The sequence below is a fragment of the Eschrichtius robustus genome, chromosome 10 (assembly GCF_028021215.1).
Source record: "Eschrichtius robustus isolate mEscRob2 chromosome 10, mEscRob2.pri, whole genome shotgun sequence".
Lineage (NCBI taxonomy): Eukaryota > Metazoa > Chordata > Mammalia > Artiodactyla > Eschrichtiidae > Eschrichtius > Eschrichtius robustus.
Window position 1 is genome coordinate 115306516 of NC_090833.1, and position 8405 is coordinate 115314920.

At 34.3% G+C, this 8405-nt stretch overlaps 1 pseudogene; it reads right to left on the reverse strand.

Annotated features, from left to right (window-relative positions):
* Nucleotides 1-5004: 5004 nt before the first annotated feature.
* Nucleotides 5005-7624, reverse strand: LOC137771023 (tigger transposable element-derived protein 1-like; annotated as a pseudogene).
* Between the last annotated feature and the right edge of the window lie 781 nt (nt 7625-8405).

Below are 8405 nucleotides of genomic sequence, written 5' to 3' on the forward strand. Positions count from 1 at the left end.
GAATGTCTATGTCATATTTGAAGTGGTGTATCTGCTCCCCTTCACTTGCAAGATAATAAAAAATATTGCAGGATTACAGAGTATTGAATGCTAATCTATTCCAAAGTGGTTTTTACCACTGTACACTCAAAACAACAAATTATAAAATTTCTCCTCATTCCATATCCTATCCAAAACTGGCTATTGTCACACATCTTATTTGTGGCCAAAATAATGAATGTAAAATTCTATCTTATTGTGATCTCACTTATATTTATTTCACTAATTACAAGTGAAGTTAAGAACATATTTTTATTTGTTTATTTAACATTTTTTCTCCTATTTTAAACAACCAATCCTTTCTTAGGTCTGTTTTTACTTTGTTGTTTTTCCCTTTTCTTATTAATTCCCAGAAATTCTTTCTATGTATAGTATACTGTGTGCTGGTTCCAGATGTCACAAATATCTTCTTTAGGTTGATGGCTGTCAGGAATGTGAAGGGTCTGAGATTGTACCCTACCTGCAAAGGCACATGTTAGCTCGACAGCACCATGTCACAGGTACTGACGAAGACAAGAAAATTCTAAATAAGAGAGAAGAAACCATTACTCACAACACAGCAGCAAACATCATGAGTATTACCATATTTTCATCCTTTCTCCTGCTCTCAATTCCATGAGAATGAAGAACTGGGTCAAGGCTGACAGGATTCCCTCCTTGACCAAACTCTACTAGGCTCCTCTTAGCCCTGTTCTTGACTAGCCTCAACCTAGGCTTATGAAGTCTTGAACAAAACACTAACATGGTTTCTAACATCTCAAGGCCACATCACTAGGGTGATCTTCCCACCTTTTAAAGCGCCTTCCTGAAAAAACTGAAGCTGCGAAAAGAATGTACTATTTGTTCCATCCAACACCTGAAGACAGGGCCCTGGTCCCCCAGCCTCTGTGGAAGGGGAGGAGCCTAATTTCCATAAACGCCAGTTAGCAAACCCAGATGGGGTTCATGGACCAACATTCCTGTCCTCCTTTTGTATTTTTCATTCACTCACTCTACTGCGCCCTTGCTCATGCCCCTTTAAAATACTGAGTCACCTCTGTACAAATCGAAATTGAATTCAGTTCATGCTGGACTCTTCCTTATAGCAGTAGTACAGCATGATGAAAATCCATCCTTCCAGCTTTATCTAGCATTCAGCTGTGTTTATCTCTGACAAGCACATACATACCACATGCAAAGTAGACAGGATTCACAGCTAAGGGACTCAGGGCTAAGGGTCCTGCCTATGTTGACCAAAGAGCAAACACTGTACCAAGCAGCAAACATGCCCGTCCTCCTGGTCCTCCTTCACGCTCTCCACAGGCAGCCAGGGAAGCAGGCAGATAGTTACACAGTAGTTACACCAATCCCTTTGACCTACACAGTTTTCTATGTGATCAGCCATAGAGCTGACTCAGATCAGGAGAGCTTTCAGTCTGTCACATGCAGCAAAAACATGCAAGGATGCTCAGGACCTGTGGCAAACTGTTTCTCCATCTGACTTTTTCACAACATTTAAGGTGTTTTTCGATAAGTGAAGTTGTTCATTTTACTGGTCAAATGTAAACGATGTAATATACGGTTAATACATTTAATAATAATTGCTATTACTATGTCATAAAGATTTCTTACCATACTGAATTGTTTATATATTTTTTATTTTCTGAATATTATAATGTTTTGCTATCTTAAAAAAAATAACCTTTCTGGCTGGGAAAATACTGGCATTCATGGGCTGTGCAATTCTTTGAGACAGCAAAGGGCTCAGCGGGGAGCATGCCTTTGACACCAAACCAACTGATGAGAATCACCCCTCCTCTATCTGGTCCAATCAGTATCCATCATTTAATCACATCTGCAAAGTCCCTTTTGTTTTGCAAGGTAAAAGTCATGAGTTTTAGGAACTAGAACTTGGACATCTCTTTTGGGGGTGGGGTGGGACATTTCCTGTCTAACAATTACCTTAAAAAATTTGGAAAATAACACCTTCCGTACTTGTTTTCATAGTTTGTCATTAGGCTCAACTGAGATGATTTTGGGGAAAGCTTTATACCATCAGTAAAGGTATCATTTACTAGAGAGGAACACATTTCTACCACTCCCATTTCACGTATTCCTCTTTACTACACAAAATACTTTTGTCTTTATATTTGGATCATTATGTGAATTGATTTCAGTGCTGTGATTCATACACATAAAATGAACCAAAAAGACATACTTTCTTCTAAATGACTAAAAATGTTGCATCTCATTCAAGGGATTAATCCATCAGCAATTATTTTCTAGTATATAGTGAAAACTAAAGATCTAACTTCAATATTCCTCTAAAAATAACAAATTATTGTAGGATCATTTCCCTAATGCCAAGCAAAGGGAAGTCTGCAACATCTGAGTTTTCACATAAGTATGTCTGCTCCTGAGATTTTTTTTTGCTGTTCTATCATTTCATTTGACTACCCCTTTAACTCACAGTCTCAATTATCCTAGGTTTAAAATCAATTTTCCTATCTGGTAGAACAATTTCCCTAGTCCATACTCTTTGTATATAAATATGAGAAAGATCTTGCCATGGTTTAGCAAAATCTTGCTGGGATTTTAATTGGAATAGTACTGTGTCTGAATATCAATTAGGAAATAAATAAATAAATTATATTTTCTGGAAAAGTTTTAATTAATTACTGAGGTACTTTTTAATGAAATAAATATTGTATTTTCTATATGTTTCCTGTTAGTTTCTAAAATTTAGTTGACCCTTGTATATTGATCTTCAAGCAGATATTCTGTTAAATTTATCTATTATTTCTAATCATATGTTGGTATACTATTTTGGATTCTCAATGAAGATAGTCACTTCTTCCACAATATTCACAGATTTGTTTTCTTTATCATTCTTAGAATATTTATTTCCATTTTTCATTGGAAATACTATCTGGGGTCAGAAACAAGGAAAGTGCACATTTTAATTTTGTTCTTTATTTAGAGTGAATTCTTCTAAAATTTCACTGTTGAGAATTATAATTTCTGAAAGAATTATGTATATACACATTATCAGCATGAGTACCAGTACTGAATTGATTTCAAAAATAAATGTTGAAATTTGTCAATACTTTTCCTACACTTACTGAGATGCTCATATGTCTTTCTACTTTAATGTGTAAATATGGTAAAGTACCACATTTTGTTAAAAACTGTCCCAATATTTGTAGGTTAACTCCATCTCATAATATATTGGATTTTTGCACATGGTTTGATTGTGTTTCCTAACATTTTGTTTAAGATTCTTTAAAAAATCTATATCCATAAATGCAATCATTCAGAAAATTTTTCTTTTCCTGCATGTGTCTAATTTTGATAAAGCAGTTGTGCAGACCTCATAAAAATATTTGGAAGGTGTTTTGGGTTTTTTTTGTATTCCATGAGAGAGAAACTTAAATATACAAAGAATGACCAGTTTCCTCATATTTTGAAAAGAATTTACATACTATATCAATTTACTTCCTTTAGGAAAATGTTTAAAATTGATTCATTTTTAAATTGGTTACAGTATTAGTTAAGCATTCTTTCTTGAATTTATTTTAATTAACTCTATTTTCCTAGAAAGTTGTCCAACTCATCTAAGCTACAAACACATTGCCATGAAGATTTTAATACCATTCTCATACATTTTTAAATGTTTGCTACAATTGTAGCAATAAATTGCATTAAATAAACTGCACTAAAAATAAACACATTGTACTAAAATTATTACATTAGGTATGCTTTTTCATTTTTGTTTCTTAACTCCCTTCAAAAATATTTTTTTTATTTAATTAGTCATATAAAAGAATTAACATTTGGCTTTGTTGATACTGTCTATTATAACTTAGTGTTCTGTATCATTAATTTCTTCTTCAATATAATATTTTCCTTATTATTTTACTGACATGTTAATTCAAATAAGGTCATTATTTTTAAATATCATTTTATTAGAAAATTTTATGATAATTTCCCTCTAAGAATTATTGTCACTGTATATCACATTCATTGATATGCATATGTATTATATTCTAATTAGTTTATAAATTATCACCATGAATTATTTTTGGACGGATGTTTTTAGCAGTGTGCTTTAAAATTTTCAAGCACAGAAATTTTTGTTGTTGTTTCCTGTCTTTTATTGGCTGTTAAAATTTACTTGTCTTATCATAAGAGGAGTTTTATACCTTCTTAATTTTGACAGTTATCAAAAATTGCTTTTTATTTTAGAAAATGGCCAGTTGTTTGTAAATGTTCAATGTGTGTTCAAGTAATTCACAAACTATTATATTCATAGTTTAATATTTTCAATAAAAGGAAGTCATTATTTCTGTTGTTGAAAATTTTTATATCTTCACTAAATTCTTGCCTGCAAAACAAATAATTAAGAGAGATATGGTACAGTTACATACTGTAATGGTGAATTTTTCATTTTTTTCTATTGTTGTGAAAATTTATGTAGTTTTAGACTATTTTATTATTTGCTTACTTAGTTAATTGAATGTTTTGTCCAGTAACAAACTCAACTTCTTTTTTCCCTCTTGTGTCTTTTCCATCCTTTTATTTTCAAGCTTTCTACAATCTTATGATTTTAGTGTGCATCTTATAAATAGCATGCTACTAGACTTTCATATATAATCTGATATCCTAGTCTTTTACTTGGCACAATTAGTTTAAATTCACTGTGGTAATAAAAATATTCAGATGTTTTTCAAACATCACTTGTTGCTTTTGGGTTTTCTATACACGCATACCTCATAGCTATTTCGGGTTTGGTTACAGACCACTGCAATAAAGCAAATATTGCAATAAGGCAAATCCCACAAATTTTTTGTTTTCCCAGTGCATATAAAAGTTATGCTTATAGTATCCTGATGTCTGTTAAGTATGTACTAGCATTATGTCTTAAAAAATGATTTATATACCTTAATTTAAAAAACACTTTTTTTGCTAAAAATGCTAACCATCATCTTAGCCTTTAGAGAGTCGTAATCTTTTTGCTGGTGGAGGGTCCTGCCTCGATGGAGGCTGCTGGCTGACCAGGGTGGTGGTTGCTGAAGGTTGGGGTGACTGTGGAGATTTCTTAAAACAAGACAACAGTGGAGTCTGCCACATCGATTGACTCTTCCTTTTATGAACACTTTCTCTGTTGCATGCAATGCTGTTTGACAGCATTTTATGCACAGGAGAACTTCTTTCAAAATTGGAGTCAATCCTCTCAAACCCTGCTGCTGCTTTATCCACTCAGTTTAGATAATATTCTAAATCCTTTGTTGTCATTTCAACCATCCTCACAGCATCTTCACCCAGAGTAGTTTCCATTGCAAGGAACCACTTTCTTTGCTCTTACAGAAGAGGCAACTCCTCGTCCAGAGATGGCAGCAATTCACTCACCTCTTCAGGCTCCACTTCTTTTTACATCTTTATTGGAGTATAATTGCTTTACAATGGTGTGTTAGTTTCTGCTGTATAACAAAGTGAATCAGCTATACATATATGTATATCCCCATATCCCCTCCCTCTTGCATCTCCCTCCCACTCTCCATATCCCACCGCTCTAGGTGGTCACAAAGCATCGAGCTGATCTCCCTGTGCTATGTGGCTTCTTCCCACTAGCTAGCTATTTTACATTTGGTAGTGTATATATGTCCATGCCACTCTCTCACTTCGTCCCAGCTTACCCTTCCCCCTCCCCGTGTCCTCAAATCCATCCTCTACATCTGCATCTTAATTCTTGTCCTGCCCGTAGGTTCTTCAGAACCTTTTTTTTTTTTTTTTAGATTCCATATATATGTGTTAGCATATGGTATTTGTTTTTCTCTTTCTGACTTACTTCACTCTGTATGACAGACTCTAGGTCCATCCACCTCACTACAAATAACTCAATTTCGTTTCTTTTTATGGCTGAGTAATATTCCATTGTATATATGTGCCACATCTTCTTTATCCATTCATCTGTCAATGGACACTTAGATCAGACTCCACTTCTTATTCTAGTTCTCCTGCTGTTTCCACCACATCTGCAGTTACTTCCTCCGCTGAAGTCTTGAACACCTCAAAGTCGTCCATGAGGGTTAGAATCAACTTCTTCCAAATTCTTGTTAATGTTGATATTTTGACTTCTTCCCATGAATCTTCTTATTGGTATCTAGAATAGTGAATCCTTTCCAGAAAGTTTACAGTTGACTTTTCCCAGATCCATCAGAGGAATCACTATCTGTGGCAGCTATAGTCTTACTAAATGCATTTCTTAAATAATAAAACTTGAAAATTGAAATTCCTCCTTGATCCATGGGCTGCAGAATGGATGCTGTGTTAGCAGGCATGAAAGCAACATGAATCTCACTGTCCATCTCCATCAGAGCTATTGAATGACGAGGTGTGTTGTCAATGCGCAGTAATATTTTGAAGGGAAACTTTTTTTTTTTTCTGAGCAGTAGGTCTTAACAGTAGGCTTAGAATATTCAGTAAACCATGTTGTAAACAGATGTGCTACTATTCAGTCTTTGCCATTCCATTGATAAAGCACAGGAAAAGTAGATTGAGCATAATTCTTAAGGGTCCTAGGATTTTCAGATGGTAAATGAGCATTGGCTTCAACTTAAAGTCACCAGCTACATTAGCCCCTAACAAGAGAGTTAGCCTGTCCTTAGAAGCTTTGAAGCTAGGCATTGACTTCTCCTCTTTAGTTATAAAAGTCCTAGATGGCATCTTCTTCCAATAGAAGGCTGTTTTGTCTACACTGAAAATCTGTTGTTCAGTGTAGCCACCTTCATTAATTATCTTAGCTAGATCTTTGGGATAACTTGCTACAGCTTCTGCATCAACACTTACTGTCTCACCTTGCATTTATGTTATGAAGATGGCTTCTTTCCTTAAACCTCATGAACCAGCCTCAGCTACCTTCAGACTTTTCTTCTGACGCTTCCTCACCTCTCTCAGCCTTCAGAGAATTGAAGAGTTGTGGCCCTGGTCTGGATTAGGCTTTGGATTAAGGGAATGTTGTGGCTGGTTTGGTCTTCTACTGAGACCACTAAAATTTTCTTCACATCAGCAATAAGGCTGTTTCACTTTCTTATAATTTGTGTGTTCACTGGAGTAGCACATTTTCTTAAATTGAAGTATAGTTGATTTACAACGTTGTATTAGTTTCAGGCATACAGCAAAGTGATTCAGTTATATATAATTCTTTTTCATTATGGTTTATTACAGGATATTGAATATAGTTCCCTGTGCTATACAATAGGTCCTTGTTGGTTATCTATTTTATATATAGTAGTGTCTATATGTTAATCCTTAACTCCTAATTTATCCCTTCCCCACCCCCTTTCCCCTTTGGTAACCATAAGTTTGTTTTCTATGTCTATGAGTCTGTTTCTGTTTTGTAAATAAGTTCGTTTGTAACATATTTTAGATTCAACTTGTAATTTCCTTCAAGAAATTTTCCTCTGCATTCAGAACTTGGCTGTTTGATGAAAGAGTCGTGGCTCTCAGCCTATCTTGGCTTTCACATAAGCTTAATCATTTCTAGCTTTCGATTTAAAATGAGATATATGTGACTTTTCCTTTCACTTTAACACTTAGAGACCATTGTGGGGTTATTAATTGTCCTAATTTAAATAGTTTTGTGTACAATAGGGAGGTCTGAGGAGAGGGAGAGGGACAGGGGAATGGTCGATTGGTGCTTCAGTCAGAACACACACAACACTGAAGATTAAATTCCTGACCTTATATGGGTGAGGTTCGTGGTGTCCCCAAAACAATTACAATAGTAACATCCAAGATCACGAATCACAGATCACCATAATCATATAACAGTAATGAATAAGTCTGAAATATTGCAAGAATTGTAACACAGAGACACAAAGTGAACAAATGCTGTTGGAAAAATGGCGCCAATAGACTTGCTAGACTCAGGGTTGCCACAAACATTCAGTTTGTAAAAAATGGAGTATCTACAAAGCACAATAAAGTGAAGTGCCATAAAAGGAGTATACCTGTATTTTTCTCCTTATATGTCTCTTTTAAGTGATAGTAGCTATGTTACATAGTCTTTTTCTATTATTTATTGGTTATCTTAGACATTTTATCATGAGCATTTAATCTATAAAAACTGACAAGCAGCATATCAGTCCATTTCCTGAATGACGTATAGAAAATAAAATTATTTCATCATTATCACCCTATGTGTAATTTTGTCCTATTACGAAGTTCTCTTTTTTATTTCCCAAATTAAATATGATAAATTATAAACTAATAATAATTGTACAAAATGTTTGATTTGATTAATGTAAGTCAAGAAGGGATTTTTGCTCACCAATTTTTAAAATATATTTGTAAAATATTTTTAGCTTTTGGCGTTTTAATATACA